Raw genomic sequence first — 27,198 nt, 5'->3', positions numbered from 1 at the left:
GATGAAATACTGCAATGGAATGAAATAAAAATATGTATGAATTTACGATTGACAAGTGTAAATTTCCTTTGCTCAATGAAAGAAGAAAGTTGCACAAAACCGCTAGATAGTTAAGGCTGGGGTATCCCACAATTAGTGGGTCGTTAGGCAAGTTACTATGTATGAACGTACGATGGATGCATCGAGATAATTGCTGTTGTCAACAGTGCAACAGAGACAAACACTATAACCAGCAACAAGCTACAAATTCTCTTAGATATTTATCGTGAGATTTTGTTTATATATTTTTTTTATTTAGTATTTTTAAGGTCACATCATTAACTAACTAACACCCAGTGTATAATCAAATCATATGTCTGTTAATTTCATTTGGCAATTTGTTGTTGCTGTTATTATTTTTTACGATACTTTAGTTTTTTTTGTTGTTATAGTTGTTGGTTTCAACAAATTGTATTCTGTACGAATAATATTTGCTTGCTGCTGCTACAGTTGTTGCTGTAGTTGTTAATATCAGCTCATGTGCTGCCATATGATTAGATATGATAAATTATTTATTTATTTATTAAACAAACGCAAATGAGAGCGAGCGGGAAACAAGTGCTGCCATAGGAACAGATTTATCTGCTTTTTGCAGTTTTCAAAGAGCCAAAGAAATGTGAAAAATGCTTAAAATGACTTCAAAATTAACTTCTAATAATAATGGATTTCAATTGAAACTCTGAGCGACAGGATGTAGAATTAAAAATAAACAATTATTAGGCCTGATTTTATATGGCAACCCTTATGAAAAGATCGGAGAGAATTAAAAAAAAAATAATAAATGAGACAGTTTGAATGTTATTTTGAATTGTTTAAGATACGAGTAGTAAGTAGTACATAGTAGTAAACGTAATTTTATATTTTTAATATTTTATTTCATTTTCTAATTCAACGTTTTCCTTCGCCTCCTCTCATTAGTGGAGGTGTTTATGCGAATGTTATTTTTTTTCTTCTGTTAACACTTTCGTTGTTGATACCAAACACTTTTGTTTTATGACTTTATACAGGCAGTAATAGTTGTTGCTGCAGGAAAAATATCATTAAAAACGGGTGAAAAAAAAATAGAAATTATAAATAAATAGTGGAAGTCCCACATATAACCAAAAGACCAGAGTGAGTAGCGTAATGAAAAGGTGAAATCACTGTTAAAGTACTTGATTGAAAATATTCAACAGCAACCAAACCAACTCAACTCAACTCAACTAACGACAATAAAAATGATAAAATATTAACAATAAAATAAAAAGAAATATGAACAAAGAGAAAAAATAGAAACAAAAACAAAATAAATAAATAAAATCACATACAAAAATCATAAATCATTGAATAAACTGAACGCAAAGTGAAATGAAATTGTAGTGAAGTGAAGTGAATTTGTAAAACAAGCAACTGTAAATTGCTGAAACTGAAGGGAGAGCAGCCATAAACAATGTTGCATGATTTGTTTAGGAATTTTATTTTTGTTTTCGCTTTTTTTTTCTTGACGAGATCGTTCGTTCCCTAGTTTCAAAACGACTTGTGTGTTTTTCATTTCAATTTAAATTTCTTTTCATTTTACTTTTTATTTGACGTATTAAAACGGTTGGAATTTTGCATTTGTTTTAATCCAACTCAGCTGCGGGGTTTCTTTTATAAATCTGTCCCATTCTGGAAGAACATTTTACATTTTATGCCTTTAGTTTGTAACCAAAGCAACAATGAATATGAAATAAATATATTGCAAATGTTAGAGAATTTCATTTATAAAATATGATTTGTTGACTTGAAGTTTTTGTGGAATATTTTTATTTCAGATTCGTTTTGATGAACAAATTTGTTGCCAATCAAATGATTCCATAATATCCATTTCACGGAAAAATTTTTTTTAGAAATTCCCGGGAAATTTCGGGAATTTCATTATAACGATGTTTCGCGTAAAAAATATATTTTTTGCTTCAATTTGTTATTATAACTCCGAAACTACTGAGCCGATTAAATAACAATATATAAGCAGATTAAAGGTTATGTAAATTTTCTGAGTTTACTTCAATAATATCGGACTAACCTTTTTTGAGTTATCATAAATTATGTGGAGAAACATCTAAAAACATTCACAATTTTAGAAAAAAAAAATTAAAAAAAAACTTCTCCATAGAATTTAAAATTTTTACCATATTTGTACTACTGGAACCACAATACTTCAAAATTGTGTAGTGGTTTAAAAAGCCTCTAAATTTTTTCCGAAATTTTTGCTACTTTTACACAAATTTCCTCAAATTGTTTAACATTTGGTTTTTGGATGCATGAGTCCAATTTTAGGAAAAAATCCTATTTAAGGACCACGCATTTAGAGAAAACAGCCCAAATTAAATTTTTTAAACCCGCTTCCAAAGAATATTTGATTTTCTTATTCAAAAAATAAGAAAAAATGCTAAAAAAAACTCCAACATTAATAACTGAATCGAAATAAACTTTCTTGTCAGATACATTTTTATAAATGATTTATACAGGTCTGTCACACGTTTTGTTCGGAATGGTTTCAATTCCTTAGTTTTAATTCCGATCGATTTCGTTATAGGTTCTTCAGATGCCGTGTAATTTATTAATTCTAAAAATATTTCATAATTCTGTATTTCTGATATTAATTTGACAGCGTTTTTTTATATTAAAACAAAAGTGAAGTTTTTGATGCAAAAATTGATTAAACATTTTAGAAAAACAAATAATTCCAATGAAATATCGATTCCACTTTGAAAACTGAATGTGATTTAATTCCAAAGATAATTTCGTTTTTAGCGAAATACGGAATTAATTCACTTTCGATCGGAATGGAATTCTGTGACAGGCTTTTAATCTTAATCTTCTCTATTTTATAATTTTTAATTCTAACGTTTTGCCAGGGTTTTGTGGAATGGGGCTGATAATCATCTAGTTGGTTTTGATTTTTTTGCACAACATTTTTGTTCAGATTGTTTTGTACTTCTTTTCACAACTCTCACTAATGCTGTTGTTGTTGTTGTTATTGCTGTTGCTGGTGCCGTTTCTTGCATTACGGTCAGACACACAAATTCAAGTGGATAAAGGTAGGGCGCGCATCTAGTAACTTTTCATTATTTTTTTTATTTATATTTCTTTGTTGCTGCTGTTGTTGTTTATTTTAATGCATTTTTTACGTTTGGCTTTTTTTGTTTGTTGGTTGGTCGCACGTTTTGTATTTCTGATGTTGTTGCTGTTGTTGTTTTCTAATACAGCAACAACACACATGAAAACAGGTAAAAATAACTTAAGTCAATTCAATGAGAGACCAAAAAAAAATACGAAAAATAAGAAAGATTTAAAAAACAGTCATGAGAACGCAATTTTGTTTGTTCCAAAACACACACACAAATTCCTTAGATAGTTTTTAAGCTTTTTTTATTTGGTTGATTTGTTTTTTTTTTTAACATTTTTTAGATACTTTTGTAAGCGTTATAAAAGCACTGGAACACGTACATGGTAGTATGTATTTGTTTAGACTTTGGCTTAAAGAAAAAATATCTTTGTGAATGATTGTAAGAAACAAAATTGGTTTAAGCGAAATGTATAGATTTTAGGTTTAGAAGTTGGGCTTTTTGCTGTTGTTCTTTTTGTTAATATTATTCTTAGAGTTTTCTGGCTGATTGTTGCTAATACCCAGCAAGATAGACGACTTAAACATTACTGAAGTTGATGTGTGTTATTTGAGCAAAAAAAAAGTATAGATTTGTTATTCGACCCAGTCTTAAAGTGAAATACAAAACAAAATCAAATGAAATAAAATATGAAGAAAAAAAACTGGTTGTTAACTCGATGAATTGAAATTAAGCCAAACAACAACATCACACTAAGTCGGGCCAGACAAGTTGAGTCGAGCCAAGTTAATACCTTGGACAACAAAGCCAAAAACAACAACATAAAAGAGACACACACCGACCGACCCCGACAACGTCGTCATCATCATCATCATCAGCACTACCAATCACAGCAATAAAATAATAATTAACAACAAAAAGTCCAAATACTCAAACACACACTGCCATTTTATACATTTTAGATTATAAAATTTGATTTAATTTTTAATTTTGAATCAATTGATTTTCAAACATCCCAATTTGAAAATATGTATCTTTGTGTTCTTCACTTTGCTCGCAACAAATTTTAATATTTTATTTTATATTTTATTAATAATTAATTTTATTCAAATGCATTTGTATGTATTTAAAAGTTGTAAAGTTATTATTTTATTGAATTTTTTTTTTCAATTAAATATTTTTTTTCAATTACGCACACACACTCCCGTTGCTACACACACATATTTTGTTTTTGCTTTAACACAGATACAACAAACAACACACAAGTACGATTTTTAACGAAAACAAATCAACAAATTTTATTTGTATTTTGGAATTACAACAAATGGTTTGTTGTGTTTCTATGTTGTTGTTGTTTAATATCGAATACAAAAAAAGTTTAACAATTTCTGAATGTTGTTGTTCTTTTTTTTTTCTATATTTGTTTGCTAGTTTTTTGTATTTTTATTTTGTTAAAAATTTTAATATTTCAGAAGAAGACGAGAATACCGCTCGGTACCGTTGTTCAAATTGGACTAAACTCAAAATCGATACCAAATTGCCTCAAAAGTGCTCATAACTTAATAATAAACGTACCCAGCACACTCACACTCAAATACGAACACAAACCTACAACCAAATACCACAACTACATGTGCAAGTCGCAAGTAGATGCACTCTATACACTCTCCGCCAAGCACACAGATACAAAACAACACGAAAACTATTCAGAGAATGTGTAGGCAGGCAGCAGAGCGGATTTAAACCAACAAAAAAAATAAAAAATTAAACAAAACAAAAAATCTGAGAGATACTTACTAGCCAGACACTTGTAGCAAAGATATTGAGTCAATCTTTGCTCATTCCATTCAACTTTTACTCTCTAAAAACCCTACTCGTACCGTACGAAATAAACTCGACTGTAATTTATAAACTTTTAATATAAATTTAAAGGGAGTACATACATACTGACTGACTGACTGACTGGAAAACGAACAAAACTTTTAATACAAATTTAAGACACAAACTACACTTACAGACAAGATCATCTACCAGTGTTGTACACAGCTTTATTTTGAGCTTAATTGAAAAAAATCGCTAAACGTTTGTTTAAGTTGTTTGAGCTTTTAATATTTGCCATAGATTAGATTAAACTGGGAGGTTGCCAATGGCGTCGAGCACCTCTGATGAGACGAGCGCTCCTAATGTGCGAACCCAGTTTCGCCAATGCAACATTTAAAGAATTGTCATTCCTTTCCTCTGATTTATTCAAGATTGTATCTAAATGTTGCTTTGATTTAATTTTACTGAGAGCACTTGATGTAATAGTTCAGCTATGCATTTTGGGTCTAATCGAATAATGTTAACACGTGCCACATAGACTGCCTCTGAATTCAATTTTTTCAGATTTTGAAAAAAAAAAAAACAAGTAAGAAACCAGACCATATAATACCCTACACCTAGAAGATGATTATAACAGTTTTCTTTTAAAATTTATATGGGAGCTATAACTAATTATGGACCAATCACAATAAAATTACGTGGCATGTCTTTTGTAAATATGAAACTTATTTGAATACCAATATTTTTAAGTAATCTATATTCGTTAAAATGATTTTCAGAAGAGGGCCTCATATGGGAACTATGTCTAATTATGGACCGATCGTTATAAAATTTGGTAACATGACTTTTGTATATGAGGGATTTCATGTCAAGTGAACCAACCTTTGAAATCGACGTCATCCGATTGGGATTTTTGCACCAAGGATAGCATAGTAATTCAGACACAATTTTTCAACAAGATCGGTCAAGAACTCTCTGAGTTAGAGGGGGTCAAAATTTTACAATTTGGCCAAACATATTGGCCCATAATCATAGTCAAAAATAAAGTACTTTTTAAGAGAATTAAACTCGACTTTACTTAAGAGTGGACTTTAGGTCTATCATAGACAAGTTAATGTATACTTCTGACGCTGAAGTCGACTCTAAATATAAAACTAGCTGAAGTTGTTTTTAACTCGTTTAACAACAGCATCAGCTGTTCTCGCCGAGTAAAAAAGTTCGTCACAAAGTAAAAAATGTTTAAGTTACAAGATATTGGTATAGATTTTGCGATTATTGAACATCAATCATCATCAATTGAATTATCAATAAAATTAGTACCAAAATATCGTAATTATTATTAATTAATCTTATCTTTTCTACAACAAACAACTTTCTTTCTTACTTTTATTGTTTTTTTTTTTAATTTTGTATGTCAGCTGTTCAGCGTTGCCACTTGTCTGTATTTTGTTGTATATTGTATGAAAACATTTTCTACATTTGCGGTGGCACCCAGTTAAAGTCGGTTCAATTTAAAACATACTTTAATTTTGACTATGGTTGCAAATTAATAAAAAGCAGGTTTTTATTTTAAAGTTGTTTTTAAAATGAACCGACTTTAGTGTTTGACTATGATTATGGGCCATTGTTTTAGCAAAATGTGTCCTAAATAGTTTAGATAGCTATTTCTTCACAAAATAATTTGACATTTTTTTCCGATATCAAAAACTTTTTTCAAAATGGGCTCTTTTGTTTTTTTTCCTCAAAAGAAAGCTTAAATATTTTCGTTGATTTTTTTTCAAAAGATAGCTTATGTCTTTTCCTTGAAGACCTTTTGGTCGCTTAGTGGGATGCGAGTGGTATATCTATCAAAATAAATATTTTGTAACTCAAGATATACAATTTTTGACTTTTGCAAAATATTAAGGGTCCTCATGTAAACGCTTAAATGTCTCGCAAACTGTGCAATCTGTGCATTTTTACACTCTCGCAAATGAACTGTCAAAAAATGTATGGAAATTCGTTTGCACAACTCCGATAAGTTTGCGCGACAATTTAGACTCGCAAACTTGAATTTATTGTGCATTTGATGAATCAGCTGCTTTTGTTTACTTTTATTTATAAGAAATAAAAATCAAATAAAATATAAAAATTTTTTTGCATGTGAAAATTGTGTAACTTTGGAACAGAATGGAACAGAATTGGATTAAATGGCATTGTGTATGAAAAAATTACCCAACAGCTGGAACATAAACAGAATCTGCCACATTATGTATACCATCATTTGTTCCAAAGATTTAACTTTCATTCAAAATTTTTAAAATTTAAATTTATACAATTTGAAAAAAAATGTTGTTGAATTTATTTTTATTTGACATTTTTCAAATACATATAAATTTTCTGTATAAACTTACACAAAATTGTAAAGGTGGGTTCATGAAACACGTCGCGCAAATTTGCACACTTGCACAAATGGGAAACTTAAGCGTTTAAATGAGTACCCTTATTACTTTTTTTTCAAAATGAATATTTTTTAATTTTTTTTGCTCAAAAGAAAGCTTAGGTACATTCCTTTAAGAGGTTTTTGGTCGCTTAGTGGGATGCGAGTAGGATAACTATCAAAATAAATATTTTGTAACTCAAGACATACAATTTTTGCCTTTTATTGCAAAATTCGTCCTTGGAGAAAAAGCTGGTACCAAATTTTGTCGAATTATCTTTGAAATTGCGACCTGTGGTTTGATTACAAGGTTTACATGGAGTGATCCTGAGCAGGTTTGTTGGGACAATATTTTTGCACGTTACAAATATCAGCACTAACCCAATATACCCTACCCATTACAGTGGTGTAGGGTATAACAATTGCTATCAAATATTCAATAAAAGCATAAGAATTAGGTCAAAAACCTTTCCTTGCCGTACGTAAATAAACCAGTCTAAATAGCCGTAATCCCGCTAATTGAGTTACCTTATAAGTTAAACCAAAATAGCATTCGTCAGTATATGTATGTATTCTTTCTAGAAAAATCATGCAACGTGGAAGGATAAAATTTAATAGTATTGGAATACAAGGTAAGCTGCTAGTATAATTTTACTATTAATTATACTAGCAGCTTATCTTGCATCCCTAACAGATCATGTTGGAAAATGTTGAATTCTCTGTGAGATAAGTGAAAATTTTCAAAGGAAAAGTGTCAACCTGGGTGGACCAAAGTTAATAAGATTTTCTATTTTAACCCATTATCAGAATCTTTAACATAGTATGATAGAACGAGTAGATACCTAAATAGAGCATGATAGAAAATAAATTAAAAATTGTTGAGGGATGAGTTCAATTTCCATTGATCTTTGCATCTTAAGTGGGAAAACAAGAGTTACTACTATGTGTAAGATATCAGGCCTGTCACAGAATTCCATTCCGATCGGAAGTGGAATTAATTCCATATTTTGCTTCTTCAGAAAACGTTAAACGAAAATTTCTTTCGGAAAGAAACCACTTTCAGTTTTCAAAGTGGAATTGATATTTGATTGTAATTAATTGGTTTTCTAAAATTTTTAATCATTTTCTGTACCAAAACCTTCACATTGGTTTTAATATGAAAAATAATACCCTCCCCACTACAGTGGTGTAGGGTATAAAACACTGTCAAATTAAAATCAGAAATACAGAATTATGAAATATTTTTGGAATTATTAAATTACAAGGAATATGAAGAACCTAAAATGAAATCGAACGGAATAAAAACTACGGAATTGAAACCATTCCGAACAAAATGTGTGACAGGCCTGATTATATCCCAAAGTCAGTATCTTCAGATTTTATAACCATGAATTTGCTAAGGAATGAGTCCAATTTCCAAGGAAAAAGAGGCAAAGTAATGGACATTTAAGAGGATTTGTGTACAAAATGACCTGTTATTATAACCAATAGTCTGAATATTTAACGTTTTAAAACGTGTAGGTTAAAAATAATTTCAATAAAAAAAAATTAATATGGGATTACAAAATAATGAAAACTCCGGGATCCCAAATTCTGAATCCCATGATTCATAAATATCGATCTCCATTTAGCATCCCTAAATTCAGACAATTTTTTTTAAATATACAAATTTTCATACAAATTTAACAGAAATACTCACAATATTTATTATTTACTAACAAAATTTTTGATATTTTGGTTATTAACTTATTTTTACTTAAAATGAAGTTTAATAGTAGCGAAATTTACTTCACTAAAGTTAGCATTAACTGTGCTCCAAATAAGAATTTGATTCTTAAATATTTGCTCCTGATAACATTGAAAAATTCCACATTTATGTAATAAAATTTTTAATTTAAGACATTTGGCCCAATTACAACTTCTGAGACCATCCTTTCCACTTTTCGGATCTTGCGATGATTGTGACCACTTATATGTTCTGTATGATGCATTATAACTTATAAGTTTATGTTATAAGTTTGTCATATTGAATTGGGTATGTTCTCTCCATTCGAAATGTAAGACAGATTTCTTAAAATAGATTTTTTAAAGAATTCCAAGGCAAAATTAAAACATCCTAAATTTCGTATGAAATGTACCCCCGGTTTGTTTAAGTTACTATAGGTATCTCGTTGTTAAGTGTATCGAGTTGCGATCGTGAGCACCATTAACTGTTTTGCCATATCGTTTTATTATTAAATGGATTAGGTGCTCATATCGCGTCATGGCATAATTGAATGGATTAGGATCAATAAAAAATTCATATTTAAACGCCAATAAAGCTACTGTTAGTGCGGATAATGTAGTTTTCTGTGTGAGGTAGTTTAACCACTTCTTAGTAGTTATAATCCCTTCGTAGTTATAATAAAGACTTATAATGTCTTATCATAGCAACTTTAGCAACTATTAAGATCACATCCCTAATATGCAAAATATTCGGCATATTAATACATTGATACTAAGGTTCCTAAATTTCCGGAACATTTCCATTCCCGGGAAGTTATAAAAAAAGTCTGTACATTCCCGGAACTTTTTATTAATAAATTAAGCCAAAAATCAGTAATGTTGGACCAATGTTGGTCCAAAGTTTCTCCCCGTTTAAAATAAAAAATTTTGGTTGTGATAATTAACGAATTTTTCTGTTGTGGTTGTGAAATTTTAGTTGGATTGACAATAATTCGTTTATTTCAATCGTAATTCTTCTTTGTCAGCTATGTTCCTCGAATTATTTGATTGTTAATAAATCACACTAATCTGTTTAATCTGTGAAGAAATAATACTGTAACTTTCAGAAGAAACGGAATTTCATGGGAAAATTGTTCGGAGTCAGAACTCTAACGATATGAAAGTTGAAGAAATAGGAATAAATATTCCCCGGAAAATTTGTCCGTGTAGGAACTCTAACGTATACGAATGATATGAATGATAAAGGAATAGGAATATGTTAAAACTTTGATAAATATCCTTTAGAAAATTCTGAAACATTTTATAAAGTATGGGCCAATAGGTATTTGTTTGTCCAAGCTCTGATAGATGATTCCATTTTTCGTCAATTTAATTATAATTTTGAATTGTGCAAGTTAATGGTGATCGCAAATATCGAATACGACTTCAAATCGCTAAATTATATTTTAAAAAAAAGACAAATTGGCAACATCAAAAGATCATAGATCATACACTTCAACTACAAAAAAAAATCTATTAATTAATGCGAGAACGAGTATTGTACATAAGCACGAAGAAAAATAAACTCATACCTTAAAAGATTGTCAATTATGCTCGCTAAAAAATAAAACAACACACAACAAATTCATTAATAAAATCAAACCCACTCATTTTTAAAACATATTCGCGCTCTCTCTGTCTCTTTGAATAAAATAAACTCATTTGCTCTCTACAACTGGCTCAACCTCTTCATATAACTCAGATTTAAATTTTGTAAGTTTTGAACACCTTTTTTCTTAATTTTTTTAATCTTCTTTTTTGCAATTTTTTTGTTATTTTTGTTTCTGTTTTACTATTTTGCTTGTTCTTTGTTTCTAGAGAAGACTAAAAAGTGTCTTTAACAATAACAACAAAAATTTGGTCATGTAAACAAACTATAATAACTCTGTTCTTGTTTTTTGTTAAACTTTTTTTTGTTTCAATGAATTCAATAAGAAATAGGTACAAAACTAAAGAAAATTAAAGTTAAGAAGTGGCCAATACAGGAATGTATCTAGGTATAGGTAGGTAGACAGACACATACTAAGTAATGAAAAACAAAAAAAAAATAAATAATAAAAATAAAGAAGAGGAACTAAAATTAAGAAGATTAAGTTATTATTAAGTGAGTGGTGGCGCAATCAATACAAACCAGCCAACCAGCCAGCAGATTCTTACACAAACAAAACAAACATAAATACAAGTGTGTTGCTTAAACAACAACAGCAATCACAACAACAAAAACAACAACTAAAAAGGTAAATAAAGAAAGATTGTTTCTCTTCTTTGCTTCTTCTTCTCACTTGTATGCTAAAGTTATTTACAAATGACAATAACCTGTAATTTTTGTTGTTTTTGTATTTTTTTTTACAAATTCCAATAAGAATGACACACATGTAAAAGAATCCATCCAACAACAACAATAACAACCAACTATAAATTTACATAAGTAGTGAAGACAGAGTGAACGTACAATTGAATTGTTTTTCTTCGTGAATGTGTCATTTATAATTAATTCCAATTTGAATCGACAACAACTTGTACCTACTGTGAATTTTACATTCATTTTCTTCCAAACGGAGAACAGTTTCTTTTGTGTTCGTTCGTTTGTTTGTTTTGCTGTAATGAGTATCTAAATGTGATCGTGCAAAAGGAAGCCATTGAATGAAATGAATAAATAAAGTGAATCGATTAGAGTGTTGTTTTTTAAGCCATCGTTATTTTTAGAACAAACCAGAGTCAAATTTGACTTGTAAGAATATTTGTTTTTGAAAAAGGTGCGGGTGACATAATGAGCCGGTATTTAGTCATTGTCCCGACATTCCATTGTCATTGTTTGTAGAAAAAAAAATAAGAAAGACATTTTAAAAATGTCATTTTAATGACGTCTATTAAAAATACATATTGAGGAAGCAAGATTCGGGAGTTTAAATGGAACGGTAACGGAAATATAGATTAGGATGATTTACTTAATATAGAAAAGACCTGGCTAAAAATGATATATGAGTTGATCATTTATAGAAATAAACGAAAATCTGGGCTTACAAACAAAAACACGAGTTAGGTCTTTTCTATATTATGATAATGATATGTACATTTGGGTGGCCCTTAATTAACGAAAGTTGGATTTTTGCAAGTCTCACCCCCAGTTTGGTGAACATTGGTAAAAAAATCACCCTGAAGAATTTTTAGGTAAATCGGTTGGGGTTAAGATTTGCCGCAAGCCTTCTGAAATTTTGAGATGCATTTACAAAGTGAAAAAATACAATTTTTTCAGTTTTTGCAAAAATTTTCCCATTAAAAAATTACTTTTGCAATTTAATTTAAAAGAAGCGAAATGTGTACGTAATTGTCGTTCTAATATGATATAAAACACAAAAATTGGTTAAAAAATGTTAAAGTTATTAAAAATTCAACAGGTCATTAATGTGTCCAGGCCACTAGAACAAGAAATGTAGGAACAAAATTAACATATTTTAAGAAATATTAAAATAAAAGCTCATTTGTACATAAAATATATCCATATTTACTTGTTTTTGTCGTCGTAGGATACCGTTAACCTATTCGCTGGTATGACCAAAAAAATAAAATTTTTAAACGGAAGTTTCAAAACTCCATTTTCAAATTATTAAAAATTTTGTTAAACAAATTTCAGAATTTGTTTAATCTTCTTGGGATTTATTGCGAATATAATAGGGAATAAAAATGTGAAAAAAGTATGACAATACCACCTATAGTTTTTCCGTACCTGCAATTTAAATTTTGAGATTATCGAAAAACTAATTTTTGGCCATGCTTTGGCAAATGAGCCCAATTTCCTTACAGTTATGAATTTTAAGTAAAACCTATTCAGAAGATTATAGTCCAGATAATGCTAAATATACTCTGAAAGTTTTACTAAAATTGGAACACGTTAAACCTTAAATCGTGAAGGTCAAAGGTCAAATTTTTCAATATTTGGAATTTCTAATTGAAAGATAGCGAAATGTTATTTATTTTTGGGCCGATTTTGATGAAACTTAAGAAAAATATAACATTTTGTCGATCATGTGTGGTTAACTAATTATTGAAAACAGGTCATATTTCAATGGGTACTTACTAGGTTAAAATGTTTATAGGTAAATTTCGGGAATGTTTTTTTATAAATCTACGATGTTACAGTATTATTTCTGCATTATATCCATATTATTATACGCCCGGTGTTTCCATGCTAAACAAACCAGATTCTCTGATGAAAGAGTAGATTCGTCTAAGACTCATCCTTGATAGCTAATCTAAGCATGATAGGAATGGTATTCCGAGGATGCCTTCCCTCAGGTTTATCCTAGCCGGACATTGGCAGAATAGTTGAGACACAATCTCCTCCTCTTCTTTATTATGACAGATCCTACAGTAGTCATTGTACCGTAGGCCCAGTCTCCTAGCATGTGACTCAATTATACAGTGTCCTGTAATGAAGGAAACAATTAGCCTTATTTGCTCACGACGAAATTCCATAAGTAGATTCGTTCTGCTGGCATCATATACGGGCCAAGTAGACCTTGTTATAACACAGGAAGACTCATTGGTCCACCTGCTTTGTGCAGATTCATATAGTGTCCGCTGAACAGCCATCTTGCATTTAACAAGGGAAATACCAAAAAAGTGGTCTATCTACCCATCATGCATCATCGCACCCCTTTTGGCCAGTTCGTCTGCTATACAATTACCCTGATCTCCATCGTGACCAGGGACCCATATAAGCGTTATCCTAGAATGCCTCGCTATCTCATTAAGGGATACCCGGCATTCCTCGGTTAACCTAGATGTCGTGAAGACACCCGCTTTAAGATGCCCACTTTTCAGATCAAAATGAAAACATAAGATTAATGGAGTCCAGAATGTAAAGTGGGTGCTGTATTACTCCCAAAAACATGGTCTTAAATTAAAGTACATGATTTTTTCCGGAAATTAATATTTAGTACATTTGAAAAGTTTCGGTTTATTTCGGATAAGCTCGAATAATGATGTTTTAAACGAATATTAGGTTCGGTTTGGTTTCGGCCTGGAAAACCCGGTTACGGTCGCACTCTATAATTTAGTATTAAAAAATTACCAAGAATTTTTTATTATCATTCAGCAAATTACTGAATTTGTTGCGAAACGAACTAAAATTTTAACACTTATTAAAGCTATTATACGTAATTGAAACCGAAAACTATTAAAATAAATTTGTTTAAAGCCACTAAACCACCTTTATTTTAATTAATTTCAGGCTAAAAGGCAAAAAAAGCATTGCCCAAAATTGTCAAAATTCGCAGTAATAATGAATTAAATATGTATGTGAGTGCTTGTTGGACGACAGTCGTACTATATGCGAGTAACAACGCTTGAGTACAAGCCCAGACAGTGACTCAACATTTGTAACAGTAGTTGGCGTAAAGACAACAAAAACAAAAAAACTGTATAAGAAATACGACGACTGCAAGAATACAGAAATAGACAAACAACAAGTATTAAACGGGCGTTGTTACTTTTAGTTAAATTCTTGTAAACCACCATTTAAATAAAAAAAATAAAAAAAATATCCGCAAAATGTTAGTATGTGTGGATTCCGATTATAATTATTTATCAACACTTGTTACTGTTTTTTTTTTTTTTTAATTTCATTTTGTTTCTCTTTCTCTTCCAATTTACCTTGTAAAACGCCAACGCACAAATTTGCATATAACGGCCAGACGGACTCGCACTGAAGTAAAAAAATAAATTGTTACGCGGTATGAAAAACGAACGAATGAAAAACGTAAACGAATACATATATAAAACGATTGAATTAAAGTCACACTTGAGTGCTTTACATGTTACAGACAAACGGACGGACGGACAGTTAAGCTGACACACATCTGTACGACTACATTAGGGAGATGCAAGAAATTGTTTTCCTTTCAGTATTATATAGAAAAATCTATCAGAAGCAACTTTTCACCTGCTTCCATAACGAAAACTCTTTCTTGCATATTTTGTAAACAGCTTCTGATAGACTCTAAGTCTGGAAAGAGGCCGGGTTTTAGTACTACGTATTGACAAATTGCAAATCCTCAAAAACTATCCTACTAAGGACTGAGATCGAAAAATTCTCATTGATTTTTTTTATCAAGTTACCTTTGTAAAGTATGTCAGTTATTATGTTTAATGTCAATTATGTTCATTTGTTGTTATTCTGATTAAAATGTGTGACCAGAAAAAATTGCGTACTAAAGTTATTAAATATTTTCAACAAAACCCAACTTTGTCCTACAAAACGTTGGCCAAACAATCAATGGTCTGCTATCAAACTGTTTCCAATGTTATTAAGCAGTTCCGGGAGAACTTGTCCGTTGATAGAAAGTCCACATGATGTTTCTAAAGCAAATAAATAGAAAGCATTTTCAAAAGAGCTCCCAACACTTCCGGTAGGAAAGCAGACCGGTTTGGGTCAGTACTCGTACTATTTGGTACGAAAAGTTAAAGCCAATGCAGGTTTAAAAGCATATAAGGCTTAAAAAGTTCCTGATAGGAACTCTGCTAAAAATTTAGAGGCCAAAGACAGAGCACGGAAATTGAAGTCAAATTTTATACAAAAAATATTTCTGCTGCAATGGATGACGATATGTACGTATGGAAAATTTTTCGCAGCTTCTGGGTCAATGTTTTTATGTTGCAGATGCTCGAGGGAATGTTGAAGAAAAGTTTAGGACCCAAAAGCAGACAAAATTTCCTAAAAAGTTCTTGGTATGACAAACAATATGCCAAAAATTTGTACAAAGGGCTTTATAAATACCGAAATTTACATCCAGGAATGTTTACAAAATATGATGCTTCCATTCATAAGACTTCTTAATGTGTCCACTTATTTTTGGCCTGATTTGGCATCCTGTCACTATGGTAAGAAAGGTCTTGAGTGCTAAAAGAACAATAATGTGGTATTTGTACCATGAGAGACAAATCCTCCAAGCTGTCTGGAGCTAAGGCCAGTGGAGAGATATTAAGATCTTGTTAAAAGAGAATTGAAGAGCACAAAAAAATGTCCAAAAGTGTGGTACATTTTAAAAGGAGATGAACAACCTGTTCGAACAAAGTGACAGAAAGCACTTTAAAAATCGTAATGGTAGGGTTTTCGAAAAAGGTTCAAAATTTCATCACAAGTGATTAGAACTACAAAAATATTTGTAAATTGTTAAGAATTTTTCGATCTCAGTCCTTAGTAGGTCGACCCAATACAAAACGAAATTTTAAGTTATTAAAATAATTATTGAGATGCTTAACATTAAAACTCTTAAGGATATTCATATTTGATGAATATAATAATGATTTAAATTTGTTTTTTGTTTTTTTGATAGTCGGAAGAATTTAGTTTTACAGCAAAATATACAATCCTAAAGATAGAGAGATTAGACAAATAATTCGGAACTAAATTATTTTGGAGCAGTCTAATGTGTACTCACACTTACATCTCTCACAGATTTATACCTACTAATATTGTTAGCCAACTATTTTGCATTATTTTTTTTGGTTTAATTATAGCAGCGAACAAGACGAGAAAACTACAAAAAATACAAAGTCAACCAATTCTTAAGTAATACTACAAGTTATTTACGAGTCTAAAATAAAACCACTCACACAAACACCATCATCAGCATTACCAACATTTTAACACTCCCAATTTGAGTTTTAAATACAACCCTCGGATGTCGACCCACTTACGGTTAAAGGTATTTCCTTAGTGGGTTTTGATGGGTTGCTGTACATAAATGTACAACAAGTAAATCGCATACATACAAACAAACAAACAGACTTATTTACAAACACCCATGCCTAAATACATACATTTGGATTGAAATGAATGAATGAATACATGTACGAGTACCAAGCAATTCTGGGCGACTGTTATATACGGTGACCATTAGTTACATAAATAGTTACCTGAAACTCACAACTGACTTCAACCTAGATTACCTGGCATGTATTAAGGAACCAATTGACCTCTTTCTCTGTACAACAAGAGCACACACGTGTCAAATTACCCAAAATATATAACTTGGAGTCATCCAAGTGATAGGACATAAGTGATAATTACTGTATCGAAGGGATACATTTGCTACTTGTAAAACTGCTGGGTACATTCAGTATTACATGCATACATTTATAGGTAAGTATGTATATTAGGTTAACAAGTAAGTAACTAAGTATTCAGGTAGTTTTTTCAATTTATTTATATACTTAGTTGTACTTAATCTATAAAAAAAAACACACAGTGTATGTATCTGTTTTCTTCATGTTACTACACCATGTTTGACATAATCTAGTACAAAATTGCAAACAATTGCAAAAGTTGTTAACAAAAAAAAAAAAAAAACAGCACCAGCAACAAACAACTTGTATGTAAAATATTAGGAACACACATGGACAACGCATTAATGTTCACTACTACCAATTGAATGGAGCCGTTGCAGGTCTTTATTAACTTTTACTGTTCACAACACGAGGGTGGTACCAAAACTATACGATCTGATATCAGCAGTAGTTGCAACTGCATTATGTTGAATAAGGTATCATTGCTTTTTATTTTATATATGGGGCATTTCATGTCAAGTGAACCAACTTTTGAAATCGATGTCTTCCGATCGGGATAAAATTGGTTCTATATCTATAATATTTTTTTCCAAAATCAAAAACTTTTTTGACTTTTTTTAAAATGGCCCTTTTTTTCTTAAAATAAAGCTTAGATATTTCCCTTGAAGACCTATTTGGTCATTTAAGCTGGCCACACACGGATCATTTGTGAGTACAATTTGTTCGTGTTCGACGTCTTGTTACTTGTTAATGGGGCTGTGCGCGAACAAAATCACAAATAATTGAAAATTTTCAATCACAAATCAGGCGAACAAATCATTCCGTGTATGGCCAGCTTTAGTGGAATGCGAGTGGGATATAGAGACCTGCGCCGACTTAATTTCGCGGCGGCGGCTGACTCCAAAAAAGGTCAGCCGACTAAAGATTACCTACTCAAATTCTAAATTAAAAAAAATTAAAAATTTAAAAAGTAAAATTCTGAAAATTTTATGAAATTACTAAGGAACTTTTATCATAAACGGCGGCTATGTTCCAGCCGACTTAAGCCGAAAAAAATTCGGCGGCGGCGGGTTTGAAAATTTATCGGCGGCTCGGCTCAGCCGGCTTATAGCCGGATCTCGCAGGTGGGATATCTATCAAAATAAATTTCATCTCGATTGGAAGACATCGATTTCAAATGTATAAAAAAAATTGTTTCATTAAGACAATGTTCCAATTGACACATCCGATTTCGCAATGAAAATCGTTTTTATTTTCAATTTCCAAATAAATAACAATGTTATATCTTACTAGTTGACCGCCCTGCCCCGGCTTCGCTCGGTAGCATTTACTAATGTTAGTTCGTCAAGTTTCTCCAACCCTGCCTGTTCTTATTTGAAAATAAAATATCTAAATTTGTACTGCATACTATACTATGTCTGTCCTTCTACCTGTTGAAGACACGATATTGCCTAGGGGTATAAAATATTCCCTGCTGAACGGAAATGTTTGGTATGGAAATATAGGTCCAAGAAAAAATCGAAGAAAATGTCCGTTCAACGTTGAAAAACAATTAAAACATGATAGGGCTTAAACGTGGAGACAAAATTTGCAACAAATAGTGTACTAACTAATAGCAAAATTATGTGTCCAAAAATGACGGAACAAAATAGGTTGAACCGATAAAAAGTATTTAATCGAAATACAGTATGATCTCGATTTGCGCAACCGATATGAAATTAGGGTCGTTGAAATAACCAAATTGTTGCATTGATCAATCATTAAATAATCCATTTAAATCATTAAATTGTTTTCTTAAATGAAAAAAGAAAATTTATTTATTATTTTTTGAGAAAATGTTACACTTATAAAATGGCTGTTGCGATAACAGGTGGTGGCCCAAATAGAGGTTGGTTTACCTAAGATCAATATGTGGGTATACATTAGGGTGGCCCTTAATAAACGAAAGTTGGATTTTGGCCATTCTCACCACCCAGTTTGGTGAACATCGAAGTTTTGAAATGCATTTTCAGTTTTTGTAAAAATTTTGCCATTAAAAAATTACTTTTGCAATTTAATTTAAAAGAATAGAAATGTGTACGTAATTGTCGTTCTAATGAGACCTAAAAACAGAAATTGGTCAAAAAATGTTAAAGTTATTAAAAATTCGCCAGGCCATTAACGTGTCTCAGGAAAATAGAACAAGAAATGTAGGAATAAAGTTAACATATTTTGATAAATATTAAAAGAAAGCTCATTTTTACTTAAAATATATCCATATTTACTTGTATATGCGCTTTTATCTTCGTAGGATACAGTTAACCTATTCGCAAGTATGCCCAAAAATTAACATTTTTTTAACGGCAGTTTCAAAATTTCATTTTCAAATTTTTAAAAATTTTGTTAAATTTATGAAAATATCTCTTATAGTTTTTCCGTACCTGCGATTTAAATTTTGAAATTTTCGAGAAAAACCAATTATTTAGTAATTTTTTAAGAATGAGCTCTATTTCCTTACTGTTGTGAATTTTAAGTAAAACCTATTCAGAATTGTATAGTCCAGATAATTCTAAATATACTCTGAAAGTTTTACTAAAATTGGAAAACATTAAACCTTAAATCGTGAATGTCAAAGGTCAAATGTTTCAATATTTGAAAGTTCTCTTGGAAAGATAGCGAAATGTTGTATATTTTTGGGCCGATTTTGATGAAACTTAACAAAAATATAACATAAACTCTAGTGTTTATAATAACAGCACAAGAATGGGATTTATATATCACTTGGGGTTAAAATTACCCCAAACTTCTAAAACCATAAAAAATAATCGTGTTTTCAACAGGCAGACAGACAGACGGACATAGCTAGATCGTCTTAGAATTTCATAACGACCGAGGATATACATATGTATATAAAATCCATCCCATCATTTTTGATGGTAAGTATAAAAATTATATGATTTGAGTTTATGATTTTGATGGTTTATTCAATTAACTGTCGAACAAAGTAAATAAATGAAGCGGCTAGTTTTAGGACCAACCTCGTACACTTGTTTTCTTGTTGATTTCACACATTAAAACACATAAAATATGTGTGGTTTCTTTAAGACTACACTATTTAAATTAGAAACGATTTACAATTATTTAATCGTCTGATCATGATCCCCATAAGTCTTCATACACGATCAGATTTAATTTTAGATTTGTGGAAAAATGGAGAATTACGACATTTATCAGAAATTAGAAAATAAGTAATAATTCTTTCAATAATCACATAAATGTTGAAATGCTGATTGACTGAAAAATCACCCAAAAAATAATATTGGTAAAAACATTGAGGATATAACTACACAGAGGAAACATATTCATGATAGTAACCGAATTTGTTGCCAATGGAATGATTCTACCTAGGTGACCGAATTTTACTGTTGTGGATACAAAATTTTCGAAGGGGTAACAAAAGTTTGGTTATTTCAATCGAAATTCATCTTTATCAATTGACTTTCTGTTGATAGAACCGAAAAATTCTATGTTTGCAACCGAATCATTCGATTGACAATATTTTCGGTTGGTACCATGAATCTATTTTCTCTGTGTAGTTCTAGAACCGTTTTTGTTTCTTAATGCTTCCACTAAACTTTTTCCTAGGATGATTTTTTGTGATTTTCATTTAATTTTAATGAATACAAAAATCCACCTTTCATTAGATTTAGTACGGTAAAATGTTTGCCATCAAAATAGTCCTATAACGTTATTTTTTTTTCTAGCAATCCTTATTTTCAAAATCTACATTTTAAGTACAAATGTACTTTGACTTAATATCCACAAAAAATGCCAAATTAAATGCACTTTTTGTAAACGGTAGTTATGGGAGTGTCAAGTAAGGTGAGTCTTTAAAATTAAAACATTTCAACGTAATTACAATCTAAAATGGGAAGGCAAACATGTACGTACATATGTATGTACGTAGTTATGTTGAAAATATTCCTTATTTTTTAATGTGTCATAATTATGGAACGACATGCAAACATTAAACAATAATAACATTTTAGACTCTGTACAAACATAAAAACACATTTCCACAGCCATTTTTAAGTACAAATGCGACCACCACAAATATTCAAATAAGAAGTTTAAAGTTTTAAACAAATAATAACGTCATTGCGAACACAAACATAGATATGGATATTTGTGGCAGGAAGGACGGATAAAACAAACATACATACATACTTCATATTTAAGAAATAAATAATTTGAAGGGTTTGAAAATTCCAACTACTAAACAGACCTTGTAAACGCAATGGATATTTGATGTCATTGTTTTGATGAAATTGTTTGTATAGTTTTATTTCATAACAATAATAACAAAAACAAAAACAATATAAAACAATAAATTTATTATTTTGCTAGTCTACACTTAAAGAAAATTATAGTAACTGCATAGGTTAACGAACATTTTTATAACCGAGTATTTTCGCCATCAGCATTCGAATCTGTTGTTCAGTGTCCTACTTCAAGTCAGATTTCTTTAATTTCCTATGTTATATGAGGAGTTTATTTCGGACCAGTTGTTAGAAGATTGATGCAGGACAACATCTTCATTAAATGTTTAGAGGTCACTAAAGTATTAACATTAAGATCTGTAGAGCGTTATTCAAAACTACCTTCCTAATAAAAAAGAGTAAAAGTAACGACTTTAAGTTGTTTGAAATTCATCGCAAAATTTCCATTTCCAAGAATCCATTCTCTTCAAATAAGTTTAAATTCTTAACAACTTTGGCGAAATTAGTGTATAAACGATTAATATTTAATTGAATATTATTAGAAAATATCAGTGGTAAATTTCACTTACTTTCACTGCTAGATTCATGCATTTAAATGTTATCGTAGCTGTTCAAATACAGTTTTTCATATATTTTGATTCAAAACGTTTTACCACCGGTCAACCATTTTCTTCATTTTTGGACACATCAGTTAGCTATTCACAACAATTAACAATAAACAACAAAGTTTTTTTTACTTCAAAAATTTCCAATTTTGTACCAACGAATCGTCATATGCGGGAAGTTTAGTTTTACTTCCTTAATTTTAAAAAAAGCAGACCGATTACTCACCAAAGCTTTTGGTGAATGTGTTCAATTGGTTTCAACGAGCGAAAGATAGTTTGATCAGTTAGCCAGTAGTGATTTTGAAACGGAAAACAAAGATTGCCCAGGCCAGCCAAAAAAGTTCGAAGACCAAGAATTGGAGACATTACTCCATGAAGATTGTTGACAAACTAAACAAGAGCTAGCAAAATCATCATTGGGAGCTATTTCAAAACGTTTGCGAGCAGCAGGGTTCATCCAAAAGCAGGTAAATTGGGTACCATACGAATTGAAGCCGAGGGACCTTTTGAAGACGATTTTGCATGTCCGAAATGATGCTAGAATGCTATAAAAGAAAATCATTTTCGCACCGAATCACTACTTGCTAAGAGATCGTATGTAAAGCCCGGCCAAGCAGCCGAATCGACACCAAAGCCAAATATCCATGGCGCTAAGGCGTATTTGGTGGGACCAAAAGGGATGCCGAAATCTGTCCAGACCATCCAGAGAACCTGTACAGAACGCAGACATGAAACCGCAATATTCCATCATGCGCTCGGCCACATGTTGCAATACCTGTTAAAAAGTATTTAGAATGAAGTGGTTGAGAAGTTTTTGCCTCACCTGAATAATAGTCCAGACCGACCGAATACTATTTGTTTCGAACGATGCAGAAAGCTCTCTCTGAGATACGCTTCACTTTGGAACAGAGTATCCAAAATTGGCCTGATTCTTTCAAAAGATGTTACTAAAAGGAAGAAGCAAACTAGTTCCGTGGCTGATAATTTCTAACAAAACTCATTGATTATTTCAGAATCCTTCCGGGGAAGGCTTACAGACTCAATAACGTTCCCATAGAACTAGATCCAAGCGTGATAAATTCAAAGTTCAATCTGGGAGATTCCAAAAGGAAATTTTAGACGTACATTTAAAACGCGAGGAAATTTCGATATATTTGTTCACCATTTTTAAAATCTAAATATTGCTTGAAGCTGTATGGAAGAAAAATAAATGCAACTGATTCCAAATTATTTTTTTTAATTGATGGGTCCTGAAATAAAATGTATTTACACAAGTTCTTTATGCATTTTCATATAACAAATTAGAGTAAAAGAAATAAAGTCTAAAGTCGGAATTCGGAATACTGACTGACTATAAACTTAAAGAAATTAACAGCCATTTTCTGCGAGTGTAAAAATGTATTTTCGTTCTCAAACTAAGTAACCAGATATTTATGTATCGTGGGAGTATGTAGTCACCATCACCAACCAGCAGTATCCAGTATATCCACACAAAATGTCATACTTCTTCTGCTTATTTCTGTATTATTTTTTTCGTTAAAGACCTTATGACAGTCAACAAGTGACGTCATCTTAACTTGAAAAACAACAATGGATTTGGCCATAAACTCGCAATGACTTTGTGAGAGATTGAAATTAACTTTATTGTTTTTTTTTCATTTTTTTTTTGTTTTTGTATATATTGCTGTTTCTTGTTTGTTTTTATTGTATGTATTAACATAAAGAACAACAGCAACGATGGCTTAAACGGTTTTTTTGTTAATTGTACAATTCTAATAAAGTCACATCATGATCATTTTAAATAAATTTCAGTCATCATCACCAAATGAGATCATGCATTTCCGAGAAAGTCCCCAACCAAATCAACCAATCGCAAAATATGTGGCGAGAATTAAACTAAACTAAATAAAAAACAAAATATAAAGTATAAAATTAAATAAAATTCACAAATCTACACAAATCGGTTGTATCACCAAACTCGTCGCGGACAGACAGACAGGCAGTCAGACACACAAATGACTCGCTGACTTAGTTACTCCAAATGAACAAATATGAAAAAAAAATCACAATTTAGATTGAAAATTTATTTATCAACACTCATCACATTTAGATTTCATTTCAATTTTAGCTGTCTGTCCAAAAATAGAGAATTAAGGAATGAATTAATGAATATTTATTCACTTCAAATTTCAACTCAAATTTTTGCTAAAAACTTATTGAGTCTTTTTCTGTTTGAGAGACATTAATGTTGTAGAAAATCCAAAGGTGACTTTCATTCCAAACTATTTTTAGCAACGGAGACTGAGAATCAACAATTTTGAAATGTTTGTTGGTTGTTGGCAGAGTTGTAGGTGTTGTACAAGGCAACAACATCTGTTTAATAAAATGTTTTGTTGTTGTTATTATTATTATAGACTTTGATTGAGATTAATTTCAATAAAATAAAAAATAAATAAATGCGAAAACAAAACAACAATTACAACTGCAATAACTTTAATTAAACTGTAAAAAACACTACATATTTATTTACTTGTAAATACATATTTCTATGAAGGCAATTAATTAAATTTGTTTGTTCCGAGGGCGTTCATTTCGGAACAGGCCGTCAGTTAGACCACTCAACCTCTGTCTGGTTTGTAAATTTATGTTTTCCGTCATTCAACAGCCACTTTAATATCTGTATTGAACAGCATTGCCTGTGAGCGTTAATTTATATGTGGATGCAAAGTCGAGGTGAGGACCAATTAATCCACGTCTAATGTCGCAAATGCAAATATTAGTTAACTGAAGTTAACGCAGTCTGTCATACTTCTATACATTAGGGTGTTTTATTTAAAAATGTTTTCGAATTTTCGAAAGTGCTGGTCAGATTAGTGTCACACTTGCTATAAATCAGTTAAATCGGATAATATTAAAACGATCCGAATGCATTTATTAATTTTATAAATAATTTAGTCATTATTAGCTTAGTCGCATACCTTAATAAAGACTAAAATTCCCCAAACAAAATCATAAAAACAACTGTGTACATTAGGGTACCCCAAATTAAATTCATTCTAAATTTTTTTTCCTGAGTGTTTGGTGAGCTGTATCTAGGATAAAAATTTAATTTATGAAATATTGGCATCATGTGAAAGACCTTTGAATGGCGGTTTCCAAAGTCCAAAAATATTCTAACTTTTATAATTTTTTTGCAAAAACTTTACGTTTTATATACCCTTCACCTTCGTGAGAAGGGTATATATAAGTTTGTCATTCCGTTTGTAATTTCCACAATATAATTTTCCGACCCTATAAAGTAGTATATTGTGGATCCTTATAGATAGCGGAGTCGATTAAGCCATGTCCGCCTGACTGTCTGTTTGTTGAAATCAATTTTCTGAAGACCCCAGATATCTTCGGGATCCAAATCTTTAATAATTCTGTGATACATGCTTTCGAGAAGTTTCTAGCAAAATCGATCCACAAATGGCTGAGATATGAGGAAAAAACCAGGACAACCTCGATTTTTTACATATTTTTGACCTATATCTGGATTACAAAGTCATTAATATAGACATTATAGATATCTAATGATAGATATTTCAAAGACCTTTGCAACGACATATATAAGATCATAGTAAGTTGGACCTACAAAAGGTCAAAATCGGAAAAAATATTTTTTAACTTGAATTTTTTTTTTCGCCAAAAAAAATTTAAAAAAGAAACAAATGTTTTTAAAAATTTTTTAAATTTAAAAAAAAAATTTTAAAAATTCGAAAAAACAAATTTACAAAAAATTAAAAAACCAACTTTGGAAAAAAAAATAATTTTTTTTACCTAAAAATATTTAAAATTTGTATTTTGTATAAAAAATCATAAAAACCTTAAAAAAGAACCTTTTGAGAAATGGTTCCCTAAAACAAACTAAACTTTCATTTTAGTTGCAAAAATTCACACCTTATTTTTCCACCATACAAACGGTGACACCCTAATGTACATACATCTGTGTGTACCTATGTATTCATTGTTCAACTTATCGATTATAATTTGAAAATATCTTATTTTGCGAATGACCTCGATTGAAATTTACAAATTGTTCATCATAAAATTGTCTGATTGTTTTGATTTTTTTATTTTTGTCCAAATACTATAAGTGATTTCTTTAATCACGAATTGTTATTAACAATGACATTTGACAAAATTACTCTTTAATTGCTTGTGACTCAATAAAAAAACAAAACAAAAATTCCAATAATTTTTTATTAAAAATTGATTGCTCAAACAATGAAATTCAATTGAGATTCGTTATTTTTTTTTTACAACATACAAATTAATTGCGATTATTAAAAGTTGTTTAAACAATTTTATATACAGAAGCATAAAACATTGGCAAAGACAATGACAAAAATGTAATAATGTAGGTATTTATAGAGAATTTTTGAAAATATATTAATTCATCAATATTAATAGAGGAAGGAGTCTCCTGTGTTTCTCAAAGACTTCAAATAAACATTTGTTTTCTAAAAATAATTACTGTTGTGTAATCACAGCTAAGTATCATAATAAATTCATTAAAATATGTAATTTATTAAAACATGTTCGTGTATGTACTTAGTTTTTTTTATCTAGTTAATTAAAGAGAGATACCATTTTCTATAGAATTATAATTTTCTGCCACAATTACAAATAAACAACGTAAACAACATTCATGAACCGAACTCAACTTTGCTAGCTGAACTTTTCCATAGTGTAACTGAATGAAATAGGACAGGACTTTATCGCCCATAAATCTTAAGAGATCTTCATATAGGAACTGGGTAAATAATGCATGAATTATAACCATTTTTTAACAGATTTTAAACAAGGCTAAACAAATTACATATAAACAATATTTTCAACTAAACCATAATACCCATTAATAAATGCAAATTCTAATAGAAATCGTTTGGGTCTTGAGAGCCTTCTATCAAAATATTCAGTCTAACTACAAAATAAATTTTAAAGTTAATTTTTGTTAAAGTCTTTATTTTATGATTTAAAAATGCGGGATTTACAATAGATGGCATGTTTTGAATACGGGTTTTGTTATTAATAACTTATATTTTATTTTGAATGGTACATATCTATTTTAACGTGTAGGATATGGTTTG

At 30.5% G+C, this 27,198-nt stretch overlaps 1 protein-coding gene across 6 annotated transcripts in view; it reads right to left on the bottom strand.

The window, feature by feature from the left end:
* Positions 1-27,198, bottom strand: part of shot (dystonin-like protein short stop) — a 149,228-nt gene that overhangs the window by 110,336 nt on the left and 11,694 nt on the right. The window contains exon 1 of one of the 6 annotated variants that reach the window (XM_065513709.1): positions 4,325-4,638. The exons of 1 other annotated variant lie outside the window; for it this stretch is intronic. The gene's annotated coding sequence lies outside the window, so the exon portion shown is untranslated. Of the gene's footprint in view, positions 1-4,324; positions 4,639-27,198 lie in introns of those variants that run through there. 4 more of the 6 variants (XM_065513707.1, XM_065513704.1, XM_065513714.1 and 1 more) reach the window with 4 other exon arrangements.

The sequence above is a fragment of the Calliphora vicina genome, chromosome 5, assembly GCF_958450345.1.
Source record: "Calliphora vicina chromosome 5, idCalVici1.1, whole genome shotgun sequence".
In the NCBI taxonomy this organism is placed as follows: domain Eukaryota; kingdom Metazoa; phylum Arthropoda; class Insecta; order Diptera; family Calliphoridae; genus Calliphora; species Calliphora vicina.
Note: the sequence above shows the minus strand (reverse complement) of the source record. Positions and strands in the feature narration are given on the sequence as shown.